At 46.3% G+C, this 23,125-nt stretch overlaps 1 pseudogene; it reads right to left on the reverse strand.

Moving 5' to 3' along the window:
- LOC135050311 (interferon-induced GTP-binding protein Mx-like) overlaps nt 1-23,125 on the reverse strand; it is a 105,260-nt pseudogene that overhangs the window by 55,114 nt on the left and 27,021 nt on the right.

A 23,125-nucleotide genomic window follows, 5' to 3' on the forward strand; every position in this document is an offset into this window, starting at 1 on the left:
GTGTACAGTATATGTATGTATATGTATGTACAGTATATGTATGTATATGTATGTATAAAGGCATATAGTGTGTACAGTATATGTATGTATATGTATGTACAGTATATGTATGTATATGTATGTATAAAGGCATATAGTGTGTACAGTATATGTATGTATATGTATGTACAGTATATGTATGTATATGTATGTATAAAGGCATATAGTGTGTACAGTATATGTATGTATATGTATGTACAGTATATGTATGTATATGTACAGTATATATATGTATAAAGGCATATATTGTGTGTACAGTATATGTATGTATATGTATGTATAAAGGCATATAGTGTGTACAGTATATGTATGCAGTGGCGTCACAAGGCGGGTGCGGGGGGTGCGGCCCGCACCCGGGTGTGACGCCTGGAGGAGGGTGACACCAAATGTCAGCTCCTCCGCACTGACAGGAACCAGGTGCTGCAGTGTGAAAGTCTCCTACAGCATCCGGATCCTGTCACAGAAGAGGAGCCGACAGCGGACGGAGACTGGCTCTGGGGGAAGCCCAGCATCTCCGGAGATGCTGTGCACGCCCCCAGAGTGACGATTCCGGGATCCCCATGAAGCCACGCCCCCTAAGTACAAGGCCACGCCCCTTTTTTTGCCGCGATCGCGGCAGGAGATCAGGGGCGCGCACCTGGTGTCACCACACCCGGTGACGCCTCTGTATGTATATATATATATATATATATATATATATATAAAGGCTTACATTGTGTGTACAGTATATGTATGTATATGTAGGTACAGTATATCTATGTATAAAGGCATATATTGTGTGTACAGTATATGTATGTATATGTATGTACAGTATATGTATGTATAAAGGCATATATTGTGTGTACAGTATATGTATGTATATGTATGTACAGTATATGTATGTATATGTATGTTATGTAAAGTATATGTATGTATAAAGGCATATATTGTGTGTACAGTATATGTATGTATATGTATGTACAGTATATCTATGTATAAAGGCATATATTGTGTGTACAGTATATGTATGTATATGTATGTACAGTATATGTATGTATAAAGGCATATATTGTGTGTACAGTATATGTATGTATATGTATGTACAGTATATGTATGTATATGTATGTTATGTAAAGTATATGTATGTATAAAGGCATATATTGTGTGTACAGTATATGTATGTTTATGTATGTACAGTATATGTATGTATATGTATGTTATGTAAAGTATATGTATGTATAAAGGCATATATTGTGTGTACAGTATATGTATGTATATGTATGTACATACAGGATATGTATGTATAAATGCATATATTGTGTGTACGGTATATGTATGTATATGTATGTACAGTATATGTATGTATATGTATGTACAGTATATGTATATGTACAGTATACTGTATGTATGTGTAAAGGTATATTATGTATGTACAGTATATGTATATGTACGTACGTACGTACGTACGTACGTACGTACGTACGTACGTACGTACGTACGTACGTACATACAGTATATTAATGTATAAAGGAATATATTGTGTGTACAGTATATGTATGTATGTATGTATATGCATGTAACTATGTACAGCAGGCATGTCCAAACTGCGGCCCTCCAGCTGTTGTGAAACTACACATCCCAGCATGCCCTGACACCGCTTTAGCATTCTCTGACAGCAAAACTGTGTCAGGGCATGCTGGGATATGTAGTTTCACAACAGCTGGAGGGCCGCAGTTTGGACATGCCTGATGTACAGTATATGTATGTATATGTATGTTATGTAAAGTATATGTATGTATAAAGGCATATATTGTGTGTACAGTATATGTATGTATATGTATGTACAGTATATGTATGTATATGTATGTTATGTAAAGTATATGTAAGTATAAAGGCATATATTGTGTGTACAGTATATGTATGTTTATGTATGTACAGTATATGTATGTATATGTATGTTATGTAAAGTATATGTATGTATAAAGGCATATATTGTGTGTACAGTATATGTATGTATATGTATGTACATACAGGATATGTATGTATAAATGCATATATTGTGTGTACGGTATATGTATGTATATGTATGTACAGTATATGTATGTATATGTATGTACAGTATATGTATATGTACAGTATACTGTATGTATGTGTAAAGGCATATTATGTATGTACAGTATATGTATATGTACGTACGTACGTACGTACGTACGTACGTACATACAGTATATCAATGTATAAAGGAATATATTGTGTGTACAGTATATGTATGTATGTATGTATGTATATGCATGTAACTATGTACAGCAGGCATGTCCAAACTGCGGCCCTCCAGCTGTTGTGAAACTACACATCCCAGCATGCCCTGACACCGCTTTAGCATTCTCTGACAGCAAAACTGTGTCAGGGCATGCTGGGATATGTAGTTTCACAACAGCTGGAGGGCCGCAGTTTGGACATGCCTGATGTACAGTATATGTATGTATATGTATGTTATGTAAAGTATATGTATGTATAAAGGCATATATTGTGTGTACAGTATATGTATGTATAAAGGTTTGAAAGACAAGATTGCTGGCGCTTTATTGGTCTATATGTTCACACTTACCTCCACCAGGAAGGTGAGTTTATCGCCCTCATTATCGGGTACCCCTTTTCCGCACTTCTCTAGCTCCTCTCTTGTTACCTGAAGTTTGCTTTTAATCTGCTGCTCAAGATTAGGAAGTGATTTCTAAAAGGAAAAAAAAAAGAATATTTCAGAGTTAAAAAGGCCGCCCACTGAATCGGCGCATGGGATCCAGGATGGGCGCTGGTTCTTACTATGGAGCTGATTTATCAATGAGTTTTATCATACTCAGCGAGTTTTAAAACTCAATGCGTTTGATATTAGTGATGAGCGGGTTCGGTTTCCGAGAAACCGAACCCCCCCGAACTTCACCCTTTTTAGACGGGTCCGAGCCATACTCGGATTCTCCCGTATGGCTCGGTTAACCCGAGCGCGCCCGAACGTCATCAACCTGCTGTCGGATTCTCGCGAGATTCGGATTCTATATAAGCAGCCGCGCGTCGCTGCCATTTTCACACGTGCATTGAGATTGATAAGGAGAGGACGTGGCTGGCGTCCTCTCCATTTATATAGTTACACAGTTGATCTGATTGCTTAGCTTATTGTGGGGAGGATTGGGGAGCAGCTGTTAGGAGGAGTACAGTGCAGAGTTTTGCTAATAGTGACCACCAGTTTTTTTATCCGTTCTCTGCCTGAAAAAAATGCTCCATACCATATCTGTGCTCAGTGTGCTGCATGATATATCTGTGCTGAGTGCTCACACTGCTTAATTGTGGGGACTGGGGAGCAGCTATAGCAGGAGTACAGTGCACAGTTTTGCTGACAGTGACCACCAGTATACATTTGTCTGCCTGAAAAACACTCCTGTGGTGGCTTTTTTTTTAATACTATAAACGCAGTCTGCTGACAGTGTCCACCAGGTCCATTATACTGTATATAGCAGTACGGTAGGCCACTGCTCTACCTACCTCTGTGTCGTCACTCGTCGTCCATAAGTATACTATCCATCCATCTATATTGTATACCTGTGGTGTCTTTTTTTTTTATACTATAAACGCAGTCTGCTGACAGTGTCCACCAGGTCCATTATACTGTATATAGCAGTACGGTAGGCCACTGCTGTACCTACCTCTGTGTCGTCACTCGTCGTCCATAAGTATACTAAGTATCCATCCATCTACATTGTATACCTGTGGTGTCTTTTTTTCTTTATACTATAAATGCAGTCTGCTGACAGTGTCCACCAGGTCCATTATATTGTATATAGCAGTACGGTAGGCCACTGCTGTACCTACCTCTGTGTCGTCACTCGTCGTCCATAAGTATACTAAGTATCCATCCATCTACATTGTATACCTCTGGTGTCTTTTTTTCTTTATACTATAAATGCAGTCTGCTGACAGTGTCCACCAGGTCCATTATATTGTATATAGCAGTACGGTAGGCCACTGCTGTACCTACCTCTGTGTCGTCACTCGTCGTCCATAAGTATACTAAGTATCCATCCATCTACATTGTATAACTCTGGTGTCTTTTTTTCTTTATACTATAAACGCAGTCTGCTGACAGTGTCCACCAGGTCCATTATACTGTATATAGCAGTACGGTAGGCCACTGCTGTACCTACCTCTGTGTCGTCACTCGTCATCCATAAGTATACTAAGTATCCATCCATCTACATTGTATACCTGTGGTGTCTTTTTTTTATACTATAAACGCAGTCTGCTGACAGTGTCCACCAGGTCCATTATACTATATATAGCAGTACGGTAGGCCACTGCTGTACCTACCTCTGTGTCGTCACTCGTCGTCCATAAGTATACTATCCATCCATCTACATTGTATACATGTAATGTCTTTTTTTTTATACTATAAACGCAGTCTGCTGACAGTGTCCACCAGGTCCATTATACTGTATATAGCGGTACGGTAGGCCACTGCTGTACCTACCTCTGTGTCGTCACTCGTCGTCCATAAGTATACTATCCATCCATCTACATTGTATACCTGTGGTGTCTTTTTTTTTATACTATAAACGCAGTCTGCTGACAGTGTCCACCAGGTCCATTATACTGTATATAGCAGTACGGTAGGCCACTGCTGTACCTACCTCTGTGTCGTCACTCGTCGTCCATAAGTATACTATCCATCCATCTACATTGTATACCTGTGGTGTCTTTTTTTTTATACTATAAACGCAGTCTGCTGACAGTGTCCACCAGGTCCATTATACTGTATATAGCAGTACGGTAGGCCACTGCTGTACCTACCTCTGTGTCGTCACTCGTCGTCCATAAGTATACTAAGTATCCATCCATCTACATTGTATACCTGTGGTGTCTTTTTTTCTTTATACTATAAACGCAGTCTGCTGACAGTGTCCACCAGGTCCATTATACTGTATATAGCAGAACGGTAGGCCACTGCTGTACCTACCTCTGTGTCGTCACTCGTCGTCCATAAGTATACTAAGTATCCATCCATCTACATTGTATACCTGTGGTGTCTTTTTTTCTTTATACTATAAACGCAGTCTGCTGACAGTGTCCACCAGGTCCATTATACTGTATATAGCAGTACGGTAGGCCACTGCTGTACCTACCTCTGTGTTGTCACTCGTCGTCCATAAGTATACTAAGTATCCATCCATCTACATTGTATACCTGTGGTGTCTTTTTTTTTATACTATAAACGCAGTCTGCTGACAGTGTCCACCAGGTCCATTATACTGTATATAGCAGTACGGTAGGCCACTGCTGTACCTACCTCTGTGTCGTCACTCGTCGTCCATAAGTATACTAAGTATCCATCCATCTACATTATATACATGTGGTGTCTTTTTTTTTTTATACTATAAACGCAGTCTGCTGACAGTGTCCACCAGGTCCATTATACTGTATATAGCAGTACGGTAGGCCACTGCTGTACCTACCTCTGTGTCGTCACTCGTCGTCCATAAGTATACTATCCATCCATCTACATTGTATACATGTAATGTCTTTTTTTTTATACTATAAACGCAGTCTGCTGACAGTGTCCACCAGGTCCATTATACTGTATATAGCGGTACGGTAGGCCACTGCTGTACCTACCTCTGTGTCGTCACTCGTCGTCCATAAGTATACTATCCATCCATCTACATTGTATACCTGTGGTGCATTTTAGTTGTGCGCATTAAAATATGGAGAACAAAAATGTGGAGGTTAAAAAAATAGGGAAAGATCAAGATCCACTTCCACCTCGTGCTGAAGCTGCTGCCACTAGTCATGGCCGAGACGATGAAATGCCATCAACGTCGTCTGCCAAGGCCGATGCCCAATGTCATAGTACAGAGCATGTAAAATCCAAAACACAAAAGATCAGTAAAATGATCCAAAAATCAAAATTAAAAGCGTCTGAGGAGAAGCGTAAACTTGCCAATATGCCATTTACGACACGGAGTGGCAAGGAACGGCTGAGGCCCTGGCCTATGTTCATGGCTAGTGGTTCAGGTTCACATGAGGATGGAAGCACTCATCCTCTCGCTAGAAAAAAGAAAAGACTTAAGCTGGCAAAAGCACAGCAAAGAACTGTGCGTTCTTCGAAATCACAAATCCCCAAGGAGAGTCCAATTGTGTCGGTTGCGATGCCTGACCTTCCTCTTTTTTCTTTCATTTTTCTTTGCATCATGTGCTGTTTGGGGAGTATTTTTTTGAAGGTCCATCCTGCGTGACACTGCAGTGCCACTCCTAGATGGGCCAGGTGTTTGTGTCGGCCACTAGGGTCGCTTAGCTTAGTCACACAGCTACCTCATTGCGCCTCTTTTTTTCTTTGCGTCATGTGCTGTTTGGGGAGTATTTTTTTGAAGGGCCATCCTGCGTGACACTGCAGTGACACTCCTAGATGGGCCAGATGTTTGTGTCGGCCACTTGGGTCGCTTATCTTAGTCACACAGCTACCTCATTGCGCCTCTTTTTTTCTTTGCATCATGTGCTGTTTGGGGAGTATTTTTTTGAAGGGCCATCCTGCGTGACACTGCAGTGCCACTCCTAGATGGGCCAGGTGTTTGTGTCGGCCACTTGGGTCGCTTAGCTTAGTCACACAGCTACCTCATTGCGCCTCTTTTTTTTCTTTGCATCATGTGCTGTTTGGGGACAATTTTTTTGAAGGGCCATCCTGTCTGACACTGCAGTGCCACTCCTAGATGGGCCAGGTGTTTGTGTCGGCCACTTGGGTCGCTTAGCTTAGCCATCCAGCGACCTCGGTGCAAATTTTAGGACTAAAAATAATATTGTGAGATGTGAGGTGTTCAGAATAGACTGAAAATGAGTGGAAATTATGGTTATTGAGGTTAATAATACTATGGGATCAAAATGACCCCCAAATTCTATGATTTAAGCTGTTTTTTAGGGTTTTTTGAAAAAAACACCCGAATCCAAAACACACCCGAATCCGACAAAAAAATTTCGGTGAGGTTTTGCCAAAACGCGTCCGAACCCAAAACACGGCCGCGGAACCGAACCCAAAACCAAAACACAAAACCCGAAAAATTTCCGGTGCACATCACTATTTAATATATGGTGCTCCAGCCAATCAGCTACTGTCATGTGTTTGAAAAATGACAGTTAGGAGCTGATTGGCTGGGGCTCCATTTATCATATGCATGCTGATAAAATAGGATTTTAATTACCTACCGGTAAATCCTTTTCTCGTAGTCCGTAGAGGATGCTGGGGTCCACATTAGTACCATGGGGTATAGGCAGGTCCACTAGGAGCCATTGGCACTTTAAGAGTTTAATAGTGTGGGCTGGCTCCTCCCTCTATGCCCCTCCTACCAGACTCAGTCTAGAAACTGTGCCCGAGGAGACGACATACTTCGAGAGAAGAAAATACACAGATAGTGGCGAGATTCACACCAGCTCACACAAACAAGGCAAACCAGGCTAACCAGCCTGAAACTCAGCAACAGCTGAAACATTACTGAACCCAGTATAGAAACACAGTACGTAACTAAGAACAAAGCAGTACTGAACCAAATAACCACTGCAGGATAACGAAGCGCTGGGCGGGTGCCCAGCATCCTCTACAAACTACGAGAAAAGGATTTACCGGTACGTAATTAAAATCCTATTTTCTCTTACGTCCTAGAGTCCACATTAGTACCATGGGCATGTACCAAAGCTCCCAGAATGGGAGGGAGAGCGCGGAGGCTACTGCAGAACTGCTTGACCAAACTTTAGGTCCTCAGAGGCCAAAGCATCGAACTTGTAGAACTTAGTAAACCTGTTCAACCCAGACCAAGTAGCCGCTCGGCAAAGCTGTAAAGCCGAGACACCGCGAGCAGCCACCCAGGAAGAACCCACCTTACGAGTACAGTGGGCCTTAACAGATTTTGGACACGGAAACACTGCCGTAGAATATGCATGATGGACAGTGAACCTGATCCAGCGAGAAATCGTCTGCTTAGAAGCAGGACACCCAATTTCCTTGGGATCATAAAGGACAAACAGAGAGTCCGATTTTCTGTGACGAGCAGTCCTCTTCACAAAGATCTTCAAAGCCCTCACAACATCCAAAGACTTTGAAGCAATTGAGGAGTCAGTAGCCACTGGCACCACAATAGGTTGGTTGATATGAAAAGCCGACACAACCTTTGGAAGGAACTGTTGACGCGTCCTGAGTTCCGCCCTATCTTCATGGAAGACCAAATAGGGACTTTCACAGGTCAAAACCCCCAATTCCGACACATGTCGCGCAGAAGCCAAGGCCAACAAAGTGACAGCCTTCCACGTGAGAAACCTGACCTCAGCCTCCTGTAAAGGCTAAAACCAATCTGATTGCAGGAAATGCAACACCGCGTCAAGATCCCAGGGCGCCGTCGGCGCCACAAAGGGAGGCTGGATGTGCAGATCCCCTTTCAAAAAGGTCTGAACCTCAGGGAGGGCAGCCAATTGTTTCTGGAAGAAAATGGATAAAGCCGAAATCTGGACCTTTAGGGATCCCAAACGCAGGCCCATATCCACTCCTGCTAGCAGGAATAGGAGAATCCGTCCAAGTTGAAACTCCACCGCAGGAAACCTCTTGGAGGTTCACACACATACTTTTACCAAATTCGATGGTAATGTATAAATGTTACTCCCTGCCTAGCCTGTATCAGGGTAGGAATAACCGCGCTCGGAATACCCTTCCAAGCTAAGATCTGGCGCTCATCCGTCATGCCGTCAAACGTAGCCGTGGAAAGTCTTGATAAGCGAACGGCCCCTGTTGCAGAAAGTCCTCCCGAAGAGGTAGAGGCCTTGGATCTTCCAGTAGTAGATCCAGCAGATCCGCGTACCAAGCCCTCCTTGGCCAGTCCGGAGCAAGAAGGATCGCCTGAACTCTTGTTCTTTTTACAAGCTTTAGAATTATTGGAATGAGAGGAAGTGGAGGGAACACAAATACTGACTTGAACACCCACGGTGTCACCAGTGTGTCCACAGCCACTGCTTGTGGGTCTCTCGACCTGGAACAGTACCTCCGAAGCTTCCTGTTGAGGCTGGAGGCCATCATGTCTATGTGAGGTACACCCCAACAACTTGTAACCTCCTCGAACACTTCCGGGTGGAGGCCCCACTCTCCTGGATGGAGATTGTGTCTGCTGAGGAAGTCTGCTTCCCAGTTGTCCACTCCCGGAATGAAGATTGCTGACATCGCCCCTGCGTGCCATTCTGAACAGAGGAGGATTTTTGTCACCTCTGTCATTGCAGCTCTGCTCTTCGTTCTGCCCTGTCGGTTTATGTAGGCCACTGTCGTTACGTTGTCCGACTGCACCTGAATGGCCTGATCTTGCAGAAGGTGCGTTGCTTGAAGAAGATCGTTGTACACGGCTCTTAGCTCCAGGATGCTTATTGGAAGATGGGATTCCAGACTTGACCACCTTCCTTGGAAGGTTTCCCCTTGGGTGACTGCTCCCCAACCTCTGAGACTTGCATCCGTGGTTAAAAGGATCCAGCTCCGAACCCCGAACCTGCGGGCCTCCAGAAGGTGAGGCAGTTGCAGTCACCGCTTGCCAGGGGGGCCGGTGACTGACTCGCCACCAAAGTCTTCTGGCTCTGTAAGGGGGTGGTGGCATGCTGCGGGGATGAGCGGACACCTGTGGTGGCGAACGATCATTCCCCTCAGGAGCTCCGTGTCCTGTCAGCAGAGATAGTGGCTCAGACCCCGCAGGGCAGACACTACTCCCCCCTTAGTCCCACGAAGCAGGGAGGCTGTTGCCAGAAGCCTCCCTGTAAAATAATAAACTCTAAAAAAAACTTTTACTAGAGAAACTCTGGAGAGCTCCCCTAGCTGTGACCGGCTCCTCCGGGCACATTTTCTAAACTGAGTCTGGTAGGAGGGGCATAGAGGGAGGAGCCAGCCCACACTATTAAACTCTTAAAGTGCCAATGGCTTCTAGTGGACCCGTCTATGGTGGTCATTCTGAGTTGTTCGTTTGTTGCAGTTTTTTGCAACGGAGCGATTAGGTGGAAAATGCGCATGCGCATGGTACGCAGCGTGCATGCGCTTAGTTAATTAACACAAAACTTTGTAGATTTACACAAGCTCGAACAACGTTTTTTCAATGCTCGAGTGATCGTAATGTGATACAGGAAGTGGGTGTTTCTGGGCGGCAACATGGCGTTTTCAGGGAGTGTGCTAAAAAACGCAGGCGTGCCAGGTAAAAACGCAGGAGTGGATGGAGAAACGGGGGAGTGGCTGGCCGAACGCAGGGCGTGTTTGTGACGTCAAACCAGGAAGGAACTAAACGGACCGAGCTGATCGCAATCTAGGAGTAGGTCTGGAGCTACTCAGAAACTGCAAAGAATTATTTAGTAGCAGTTCTGCTAATCTTTAGTTCGCTATTCTGCTAAGCTATGATACACTCCCAGAGGGCGGCGGCCTAGCGTTTGCAATGCTGCTAAAAGCAGCTAGCGAGCGAACAACTCGGAATGACCACCCATACCCCATGGTACTAATGTGGACCCCAGCATCCTCTAGGACGTAAGAGAAAACTCAATGATAAATCAGCCCCTATGTATGGCCTTATCTCCTGGAACTGTATCCAAAAGATGTGTCAGTTTGGACCCACATGCCTAGAGCAACCAAATCAAGCAGCACAGTGGAATAATGGTTAGCTTTGCTGCCCTCAAGCAATGGGGTCATGGGTTTGATTCCAACCAGCGTCCTATCTGTGTGGAGCTTGTATGTTCCCCCTAGTACTCTGGATCGCTTGCACAACTCAAAAATAAACTGGCAGGCTAATTAGCTGCTCACAAAACATAAACCTGGGGGTATATTTACAAAGATTCGTGTTTTTGCCGTTTTGAAGGGTGTTTGAACTCGAATGGTATCGGGTGCATTTTACTGCAACTTTTTGAATCCTGATACGATCATTCACTAAGCTGCCGAGTTTTGCACATTCGTTTTTTCCGATGTCGATGTGATTCGTAATATCAGGCAGTGTTTTACGGGAGTGATGAGTAAAACACTGCCTGACAAAACACAAGGAATCCCGTCCGGATCTGTGAGATCCGTGCAGGGCTTCATTGTGTACTTTAAAAAGTTGATTAAAGTCTTAAAAATTCTGTAAAAAATTGCGAGGGGTCCCCCCTCCTAAGCATAACCAGCCTCGGGCTCTTTGAGCCGGTCCTAGTTGAAAATATATGGGGGAAAAAATGACAGGGGTTCCCCCATATTTAATCAACCAGCATTGGGCTCTGCGCCTGGTCCTGGTTCCAAAAATACGGGGGACAAAAAGCGTAGGGGTCCCCCGTATTTTTGAAACCAGCACCAGGCTCCACATAATGCCACAGCCGTGGGACACTTTTATAGTGGTCCCTGCGGCCCTGGCATTACATACCCAACTAGTCACCCCTGGCCGGGGTACCCTGGAGGAGTGGGAACCCCTTAAATCAAGGGGTCCCCCCCCCTCCAGCCACCCAAGGGCCAGGGGTGAAGCCCGAGGCTGTCCCCCCCCATCCAAGGGCGGCGGATGGGGGGCTGATAGCCTTGTGAAAAAATGTGAATATTTTTTTAGTAGCAGTACTACAAGTCCCAGCAAGCCTCCCCCGCAAGCTGGTACTTGGAGAACCACAAGTACCAGCATGCGGTGGAAAACCGGGCCCGCTGGTACCTGTAGTACTACTACTAAAAAAATACCCCCAAAAAAACAGGACACACACCGTGAAAGTATAATTTTATTACATACATGCACACCTCCAAACATACATACTTACCTATGTTCACACGAGGCTCTGTCCTCTTGTCCCTGTAGAATCCTTGGGGTACCTGTGGAAAAAATTATACTCACATAATCCAGTGTAGAATCAGACCTTTGTATAATCCACGTACTTGGCAAAATAATAAAACGGAAACCCGACCACGCACTGAAAGGAGTCCCATGTTTACACATGGGACCCCTTTCCCCGACTGCCAGGACCCCCCCTGACTCCTGTCATAGAGGGTCCCTTCAGCCAATCAGGGATCGCCACGTCGTGGCACTCTCCTGATTGGCTGTGTGCTCCTGCAGTGTCTGTCAGGCAGCACACGGCAGAGATACAATGTAGCGCCTATGCGCTCCATTGTATCCAATGGTGGGAACTTTGCGGTCAGCGGTGAGGTTATTTTCGATCAACCGCTGACCGAAACTGCACAAAAAGCTTTGTAGCAGCGCTGTGATCATTTCGTTCGCAGTTCTGTAATTCTTATAATGAGTTCCAGAAACAGGAAGACACCAGTGAAATCATTTCAGAAATTAAAAAACAAATTATATATGAAATTCAGATTATGGAAGCGGCTTTGTATAAGCTTGTAGCTAGTTATAACCGCACCACAGACTGTTACTGAAATTCTTATTCAGCAAAGATCATTTAAATTCCTATGTGGAGGGTTTGATATACAATTTACTTGCTGAATACCTGTGGTTCATATGTTTTGGGGGGATGCTCACATATTTGTGAATGCATGAGCTTTCCCCATTGATTCAACAGGCCATTCATTTCAATGTGGTATATGCCTCTCGTGAAAATTCAATGGAAAATGAATGGTATATTGAAATTAATAGACGAAATAAATAAATAACAATCAATATCATGACAGTCTGACCAACTTACATTGATGTGCTCCACCAGTTCCGTTGTGAGTTTCTGCGCCAGAAATGGGACAGAGGCCTTCTCCTCACTCAGAAATTCACTGCGGCAAAATAAATGAGAGAATCACATGACCAGATGTTTCATTACAGGTACAGGGCCTGATTCTGAGTCCCACATAATGTGTTGGCAGTCTCAAGTCAGCGCCCCCTACCAAGGGCACAGCTATAGTAACTGCAGAAGGTGCTGCTGCTATGGGGCCCCGGCAATGGTCCTCCCACTGCACCCAGTTACACTGCCCCACCCTTCTCTGTGCTCATTGATGCTGAAAGGATGGGTAGCCATGGTCTAGGACAGTGGTCTCCAACCTTAATTGAGGTGTGAGCTACTCGAGAAAAATTAAACCTCCTGAGGGGCTACTAAAGTTATTGGAAAAAAAAAGCCGTACTTGAATGGTTGCTGGCGCGCTCTCAGTGTTAAGACTGGACTCATGGGCAAAAAAATGTCTGGCGCCCCTCCCATTGCTATATTAAAAGTAAAGAATTATCGCGCGCCGTAGGTGCGTGCGCTCCAAAAAGAGGGTGTGGCCTCACTGCAAGGGGTGTGGCATTGCAGGAAGAGACTACCTTATACCCCAGTTTTGCAACCTGCATGCCCAGACATTGGCCACCACAGGAAAAAAAATCCTGATTCTTGCCCCTTATATTATTTGTCATTTTCCTCCTTATAGTAATGCCCAGTATACATTATGCCACACACGTAATGCCCGTGACGCATTATATCACACACAGTAATGCAACTTACACAATATGCCACACACCATAATGCCTGTTACACATAATGCCACACACCGCAGTGCTCCTGACACATTATTCCACACACCGTAATGCCTATTACACATAATGCCACACACCGCAGTGCTCCTGACACATTATTCCACACACCGTAATGCCTGTTACACATAATGCCACACACCGCAGTGCTCCTGACACATTATTCCACACACCGTAATGCCCATGAGATATTATGCCACACACTGCAATGCCCGTGACGCATTATATCACACACAGTAATGCAATTTACACAATATGCCACACACCATAATGCCTGTTACACATAATGCCACACACCGCAGTGCTCCTGACACATTATTCCACACACCGTAATGCCTGTTACACATAATGCCACACACCGCAATGCCCCTGATACATTATTCCACACACCGTAATGCCCATGACATATTATGCCACACACCGCAATGCCCGTGACGCATTATATCACACACAGTAATGCAACTTACACAGTATGCCACACACCATAATGCCTCTGACACATTATTCCACACACCGTAATGCCCTCAATACATTATGCGACACACCGTAATGACCATTACACATTATGGCCCACAGTAAGGCTTCTAATTAATTTTAAATTACCTGCTCGTTGTCAGGGGTCTCATGCTCATTGTCAGGGGTTTCATGCTCGTTGCCAGGGGTTTCATGCTCTGGGTATCCTACTTGTTGCCAGTGGTATAATGCTTGTTGCCAGGAATGTAATGGTCGTTGCCAGGGGTTTCATGCTCTGGGTTCCATGCTTGTTGCCAGGGGTGTCATGCTCATTGCCAGGGGTCTTGTTGCCAGTGGTGTAATGATCGTTGCCAGGGGTGTAATGCTCTGCGTGTCATGCTCGTTGTCAGGGGTCTTGTTGCCAGTGGTGTAATGCTCTGTGTTTCATGCTCGTTGCCAGGGGTCTTGTTGCCAGGGGTGTAATGCTCTGCGTGTCATGCTCGTTGCCAGGGGTCTTGTTGCCAGTGGTGTAATGTTCGTTGCCAGGGGTGTAATGCTCTGCGTGTCATGCTCGTTGCCAGGGGTCTTGCTGCCAGTGGTGTAATGTTCGTTGCCAGGGGTGTAATGCTCTGCGTGTCATGCTCGTTGTCAGGGGTCTTGTTGCCAGTGGTGTAATGCTCTGCGTTTCATGCTCGTTGCCAGGGGTCTTGTTGCCAGGGGTGTAATGCTCTGCGTGTCATGCTCGTTGCCAGGGGTCTTGTTGCCAGTGGTGTAATGTTCGTTGCCAGGGGTGTAATGCTCTGCGTGTCATGCTCGTTGCCAGGGGTCTTGCTGCCAGTGGTGTAATGTTCGTTGCCAGGGGTGTAATGCTCTGTGTGTCATGCTCGTTGCCAGGGGTCTCGTTGCCAGGGGTGTAATGCTCTGCGTGTCATGCTCGTTGCCAGGGGTCTTGTTGCCAGGGGTGTAATACTCTGTTTGTCATGCAGAGGGGGGGGGGACCGCTCAGCGCCAGAGGTCCATATCCAGAGCGTGCAGCAGAGGAGTATGATATTGCTGGCACTGCTGTCACTGAGAAGCCGCCGGCACCACTGCTGCAGCAGGACACTAGGACTAGCGGAGGGAGCCTCCTCCGATTCCAAACACTGTGTGTGGGGTGTAAAGGAAGTACGGGGAGCGCCAGCGCTGAGCGCTCCCGGCACTTTTTGGATATCTATAGCGCTGTGGTGCATGACATGCGCTAGAGGTCAAGTATGACCTCTAGCATCAGTCTCCTCCGCGGCGGAGTGCTAGGGACCGGACGGCGGGAGTCAATTATGGACTTCCCCCGAAGTTGGGCAGCGGCAGCAGCCAGCACGGGTCGAGCGACCCGGAATGCGGCTGCGAGCTACCTGTCGCTCGCGAGCAACGGGTTGGCGACCGCTGGTCTAGGATGTCCCAGCATGACCACGTCTCCTCACAGCATCATTAACTGAGTACTGACAGACAAAGGCAGCTGGGACAGCAGATGTGCCTGGTAGAGCCACAGTGGGTGGTGAGCAAGGGTGTGCGTACAGTATGTAACACTCAGGGGTAGGTATGAGAGACAGTGATAGGAGTGGAGAAGTGAGCAATGGCAACCAATCAGCTTTGAAGTAACATTTATCAAGTGCAAGGTATAAAATTATACATAGCATCTGATTGGCAACAAAATAATCAGCATATAATGAATATTTATGCAAATTGTGAGTGGACAATTATGGCCCATCACTGCCAACTTGCCATCCAGAAATTTCCACTCAGCCACAAGTGAGATGCGACTGAAATGAGGTCAAATAGGAATCGCTGTTAATTGAACAAAATGACGCATTATGCGGTTTGCTAAAAATCATGAAGTGCGGCTGAATTTGCAATTATGTGCAGCTTAGAATCAGGGCCAAAGAGTCTATTTCCAGTTAGAAAGTAAGCGTTATTGATTAGTCATTTATATATTGTCACACACAAAAATTGCCAAAAGTTCCAAATAGAATAAATGCACCAGAGGGCTGTATGGGATCCATACCTGTGTGCAGAACAAACCTGCTGGTCAAATACAGTGACCAGTTGGACAGCTGAGTGTGGCGCACTTCAGCGCTTACTGGTGCTGTGTAAGTAGAGCCGTGGTTCTCAAACTTGGTCATGAGAACCCAAAACAGTACATGTTTTCCAAGTCATCTGTGTGGGGCCGGCTCCAGGCAGGTTCCTTAGCAGCGGCCGCATGGGGTGCCAGGCTACTAAGGGTTCCCGGTCATTTCTAAAGTGGTGCCTGCTGTCAGCCAATCAGAGCTCGTGGAACGGTAGTTGTGGTTCCCGATTGGCTGCCGGACTGCGAGTTTTGATTGGCTCACGAGCTGGTTCCATATTTCAAATAGCCGCCGGAGACTGGACTTCAGTGAGGGGCAGGAGAGGCGCGTGCTGCGCTCTCTTGCCATCCCCTCAGACACGAGCAGCAGCAGGCCAGCAGCGGCAAGCACTACTGGGCCACTGCTGGGGGTATTATGTGTATCTGGCACTACTGGGGGCATTACGTGTAACTGGCACTATACTGGGGGTATTATGTGTATCTGGCACTTTTTACATATCATTTTTGTTTATGTGCATTCAGTATAATAAATTCATGTTCATGTATTAACGGAGTCAGTTATCTATTGCTCATATATTCTCTCTGTATATTATATGCAATACACCTTTTTTACTTCATTGCTTCACTAGCCCAGCACCCCTCTCTCTTGGTATATTTTAAGAACAAGTAAATCCCCAGAAAAAGATATTAAAGAAAAACTCACGAGAAATATTCGTGCTCTTCAAAGAAAGTCTTCTCCTTCTCTGTGGCCTCTATCAGCGAAAGCCTGTCCTGGATCTCCTGCTGACCCCGGCATTTCACAATCATGTATCCCTTCTTCAGGTGGATACTGGATAGCGTTATTGTTTAGTATATTGACGACCGTCTCCTCTGTGCCCTTGTCAATTAGATCAGGTTTAGTCAGAATCCCTGCAACGGAGAACAAGGGGCTGTGTTGAATAATGATGAAATGATCCCTGAGGAAATCCCTGCTCTAACTGCAGTTTACTTATAAATTAGCTGTATATGAATGAGTGCTCACAAAACAATTTGTCAGCAAAGTATTTGACAATGGGCCTAATTCAGACCTGATCACTCGCTAGCTGTTTATTGCAGCGCTGCGAACAAATAGTCGCCGCCCATAGGGGAGTGTATTTTCGCTTTGCAAGTGTGCGATTGCATGTGTAGCCGAGCTGTACAAACAGATCTTGTGCAGTCTCTGCGCAGCCCAGGACTTACTCAGCCGCTGAGAACACTTCAGCCTGTCCGGGGCCGGAATTGACGTCAGACACCCGCCCTGCAAAAACATGGACACGCCTGCGTTTTTCTAACCACTGCCAGAAAACGGTCAGTTGCCACCCACAAACAGATTCTTCTTGTCAATCTCCTTGCAATCGCCCGTGCGAATGGATTCTTCGCACAAACCTCTTTCTACCTGTACGACGCGCCTGCGCATTGCGGTGCATACGCATGCGCAGTTCTGAACTGATCGCAGCGCTGCAAAAAACGCTAGCGAGCGATCAGGTCGGAATTACCCCCAATATACTTAGAACATACTACAGTACTTGGATTTAGGGCCACATGGGCCTGGGCTAAAAATGTTCAAGGGTCTTTTGTAAAAAGCAGAGGAGGTGTGACCAGTGCTGTGTGGGTGTGGCCAGAGCCGTGTGGGTGTGGTCAGTCCTATGTGGGTGTGTACAATACAGGATCAGCCCCAAAGTCTCCATAAAAATGTAAAACTAGAAACATTGCACCATTTTGTGAGAAAAATAGCAAAACTACTTTAATACTTATGATATATGGGCGACTGTGTGGCCAGCTGGTGGTCGTCCATCACTATGCCGTCATGATGATGGGCCTATTTTTGTGTGGGAGCCTGGAGCTTTAGGGGGTAATTCAGAGTTGTGCCCCCCATGTGCAGTGCCGGTGGGGCAAATGTAACGTGCAGAGAGAGTTAGATTTGGGTGGGGTGTATTCAAACTGAAATCTAAATTGCAGTGTAAAAAATAAGATTTTACTCACCGGTAAATCTATTTCTCGTAGTCCGTAGTGGATGCTGGGACTCCGTAAGGACCATGGGGAATAGCGGCTCCGCAGGAGACTGGGCACAACTAAAGAAAGCTTTAGGACTACCTGGTGTGCACTGGCTCCTCCCCCTATGACCCTCCTCCAGACCTCAGTTAGGATACTGTGCCCGGAAGAGCTGACACAATAAGGAAGGATTTTGAATCCCGGGTAAGACTCATACCAGCCACACCAATCACACCGTATAACTCGTGATACTATACCCAGTTAACAGTATGAATAATAACTGAGCCTCTCAACAGATGGCTCAACAATTAGAGATGAGCGCCTGAAATTTTTCGGGTTTTGTGTTTTGGTTTTGGGTTCGGTTCCGCGGCCGTGTTTTGGGTTCGACCGCGTTTTGGCAAAACCTCACCGAATTTTTTTTGTCGGATTCGGGTGTGTTTTGGATTCGGGTGTTTTTCTCAAAAAACCCTAAAAAACTGCTTAAATCATAGAATTTGGGGGTCATTTTGATCCCATATTATTATTAACCTCAAAAACCATAATTTCCACTCATTTTCAGTCTATTCTGAATACCTCACACCTCACAATATTATTTTTAGTCCTAAAATTTGCACCGAGGTCGCTGGATGACTAAGCTAAGCGACCCTAGTGGCCGACACAAACACCTGGCCCATCTAGGAGTGGCACTGCAGTGTCACGCAGGATGTCCCTTCCAAAAAACCCTCCCCAAACAGCACATGACGCAAAGAAAAAAAGAGGCGCAATGAGGTAGCTGTGTGAGTAAGATTAGCGACCCTAGTGGCCGACACAAACACCGGGCCCATTTAGGAGTGGCACTGCAGTGTCACGCAGGATGTCCCTTCCAAAAAACCCTCCCCAAACAGCACATGACGCAAAGAAAAAAAGAGGCGCAATGAGGTAGCTGTGTGAGTAAGATTAGCGACCCTAGTGGCCGACACAAACACCGGGCCCATCTAGGAGTGGCACTGCAGTGTCACGCAGGATGGCCCTTCCAAAAAACACTCCCCAAACAGCACATGACGCAAAGAAAAAAAGAGGCGCAATGAGGTAGCTGACTGTGTGAGTAAGATAAGCGACCCTAGTGGCCGACACAAACACCGGGCCCATTTAGGAGTGGCACTGCAGTGTCACGCAGGATGTCCCTTCCAAAAAACCCTCCCCAAACAGCACATGACGCAAAGAAAAAAAGAGGCGCAATGAGGTAGCTGTGTGAGTAAGATTAGCGACCGTAGTGGCCGACACAAACACCGGGCCCATTTAGGAGTGGCACTGCAGTGTCACGCAGGATGTCCCTTCCAAAAAACCCTCCCCAAACAGCACATGACGCAAAGAAAAAAAGAGGCGCAATGAGGTAGCTGACTGTGTGAGTAAGATAAGCGACCCTAGTGGCCGACACAAACACCGGGCCCATTTAGGAGTGGCACTGCAGTGTCACGCAGGATGTCCCTTCCAAAAAACCCTCCCCAAACAGCACATGACGCAAAGAAAAATAAAAGAAAAAAGAGGTGCAAGATGGAATTGTCCTTGGGTCCTCCCACCCACCCTTATGTTGTATAAACAAAACAGGACATGCACACTTTAACCAACCCATCATTTCAGTGACAGGGTCTGCCACACGACTGTGACTGATATGACGGGTTGGTTTGGACCCCCCCCAAAAAAGAAGCAATTAATCTCTCCTTGCACAAACTGGCTCTACAGAGGCAAGATGTCCACCTCATCATCATCCTCCGATATATCACCGTGTACTGTACATCCCCCTCCTCACAGATTATCAATTCGTCCCCACTGGAATCCACCATCTCAGCTCCCTGTGTACTTTGTGGAGGCAATTGCTGCTGGTCAATGTCTCCGCGGAGGAATTGATTATAATTCATTTTAATGAACATCATCTTCTCCACATTTTCTGGATGTAACCTCGTACGCCGATTGCTGACAAGGTGAGCGGCGGCACTAAACACTCTTTCGGAGTACACACTTGTGGGAGGGCAACTTAGGTAGAATAAAGCCAGTTTGTGCAAGGGCCTCCAAATTGCCTCTTTTTCCTGCCAGTATAAGTACGGACTGTGTGACGTGCCTACTTGGATGCGGTCACTCATATAATCCTCCACCATTCTTTCAATGTTGAGAGAATCATATGCAGTGACAGTAGACGACATGTCCGTAATCGTTGTCAGGTCCTTCAGTCCGGACCAGATGTCAGCATCAGCAGTCGCTCCAGACTGCCCTGCATCACCGCCAGCGGGTGGGCTCGGAATTCTGAGCCTTTTCCTCGCACCCCCAGTTGCGGGAGAATGTGAAGGAGGAGATGTTGACAGGTCGCGTTCCGCTTGACTTGACAATTTTCTCACCAGCAGGTCTTTCAACCCCAGCAGACTTGTGTCTGCCGGAAAGAGAGATCCAAGGTAGGTTTTAAATCTAGGATCGAGCACGGTGGCCAAAATGTAGTGCTCTGATTTCAACAGATTGACCACCCGTGAATCCTTGTTAAGCGAATTAAGGGCTCCATCCACAAGTCCCACATGCCTAGCGGAATCGCTCCGTGTTAGCTCCTCCTTCAATGTCTCCAGCTTCTTCTGCAAAAGCCTGATGAGGGGAATGACCTGACTCAGGCTGGCAGTGTCTGAACTGACTTCACGTGTGGCAAGTTCAAAGGGCATCAGAACCTTGCACAACGTTGAAATCATTCTCCACTGCACTTGAGACAGGTGCATTCCACCTCCTATATCGTGCTCAATTGTATAGGCTTGAATGGCCTTTTGCTGCTCCTCCAACCTCTGAAGCATATAGAGGGTTGAATTCCACCTCGTTACCACTTCTTGCTTCAGATGATGGCAGGGCAGGTTCAGTAGTTTTTGGTGGTGCTCCAGTCTTCTGTACGTGGTGCCTGTACGCCGAAAGTGTCCCGCAATTCTTCTGGCCACCGACAGCATCTCTTGCACGCCCCTGTCGTTTTTTAAAAAATTCTGCACCACCAAATTCAAGGTATGTGCAAAACATGGGACGTGCTGGAATTTGCCCATATTTAATGCACACACAATATTGCTGGCGTTGTCCGATGCCACAAATCCACAGGAGAGTCCAATTGGGGTAAGCCATTCTGCGATGATCTTCCTCAGTTGCCGTAAGAGGTTTTCAGCTGTGTGCGTATTCTGGAAAGCGGTGATACAAAGCGTAGCCTGCCTAGGAAAGAGTTGGCGTTTGCGAGATGCTGCTACTGGTGCCGCCGCTGCTGTTCTTGCGGCGGGAGTCCATACATCTACCCAGTGGGCTGTCACAGTCATATAGTCCTGACCCTGCCCTGCTCCACTTGTCCACATGTCCGTGGTTAAGTGGACATTGGGTACAACTGCATTTTTTAGGACACTGGTGAGTCTTTTTCTGACGTCCGTGTACATTCTCGGTATCGCCTGCCTACAGAAGTGGAACCTAGATGGTATTTGGTAACGGGGGCACACTGCCTCAATAAATTGTCTAGTTCCCTGTGAACTAACGGCGGATACCGGACGCACGTCTAACACCAACATAGTTGTCAAGGACTCAGTTATCCGCTTTGCAACAGGATGACTGCTGTGATATTTCATCTTCCTCGCAAAGGACTGTTGGACAGTCAATTGCTTACTGGAAGTAGTACAAGTGGGCTTACGACTTCCCCTCTGGGATGACCATCGACTCCCAGCAGCAACAACAGCAGCGCCAGCAGCAGTAGGCGTTACACGCAAGGATGCATCGGAGGAATCCCAGGCAGGAGAGGACTCGTCAGAATTGCCAGTGACATGGCCTGCAGGACTATTGGCATTCCTGGGGAAGGAGGAAATTGACACTGAGGGAGTTGGTGGGGTGGTTTGCGTGAGCTTGGTTACAAGAGGAAGGGATTTACTGGTCAGTGGACTGCTTCCGCTGTCGGCCCAAGTTTTTGAACTTGTCACTGACTTATTATGAATGCGCTGCAGGTGACGTATAAGGGAGGATGTTCCGAGGTGGTTAACGTCCTTACCCCTACTTATTACAGCTTGACAAAGGGAACACACGGCTTGACACCTGTTGTCCGCATTTCTGGTGAAATACTTCCACACCGAAGAGCTGATTTTTTTGGTATTTTCACCAGGCATGTCAACGGCCCTATTCCTCCCACGGACAACAGGTGTCTCCCCGGGTGCCTGACTTAAACAAACCACCTCACCATCAGAATCCTCCTGGTCAATTTCCTCCCCAGCGCCAGCAACACCCATATCCTCCTCATCCTGGTGTACTTCAACACTGACATCTTCAATCTGACTATCAGGAACTGGACTGCGGGTGCTCCTTCCAGCACTTGCAGGGGGCGTGCAAATGGTGGAAGGCGCATGCTCTTCACGTCCAGTGTTGGGAAGGTCAGGCATCGCAACCGACACAATTGGACTCTCCTTGTGGATTTGGGATTTCGAAGAACGCACAGTTCTTTGCGGTGCTACTGCTTTTGCCAGCTTGAGTCTTTTCATTTTTCTAGCGAGAGGCTGAGTGCCTCCATCCTCATGTGAAGGTGAACCACTAGCCATGAACATAGGCCAGGGCCTCAGCCGTTCCTTGCCACTCCGTGTGGTAAATGGCATATTGGCAAGTTTACGCTTCTCCTCCGACAATTTTATTTTAGGTTTTGGAGTCCTTTTTTTACTGATATTTGGTGTTTTGGATTTGACATGCTCTGTACTATGACATTGGGCATCGGCCTTGGCAGACGACGTTGCTGGCATTTCATCGTCTCGGCCATGACTAGTGGCAGCAGCTTCAGCACGAGGTGGAAGTGGATCTTGATCTTTCCCTAATTTTGGAACCTCAACATTTTTGTTCTCCATATTTTAATAGGCACAACTAAAAGGCACCTCAGGTAAACAATGGAGATGGATGGATACTAGTATACAATTATGGATGGACTGCTGAGTGCCGACACAGAGGTAGCTACAGCCGTGGACTACCGTACTGTACTGTGTCTGCTGCTAATATAGACTGGTTGATAAAGAGATGTAGTAGTAGTATGTATGTATAAAGAAGAAAGAAAAAA

The sequence above is a fragment of the Pseudophryne corroboree genome, chromosome 2 (genome assembly GCF_028390025.1).
Source record: "Pseudophryne corroboree isolate aPseCor3 chromosome 2, aPseCor3.hap2, whole genome shotgun sequence".
NCBI lineage: Eukaryota > Metazoa > Chordata > Amphibia > Anura > Myobatrachidae > Pseudophryne > Pseudophryne corroboree.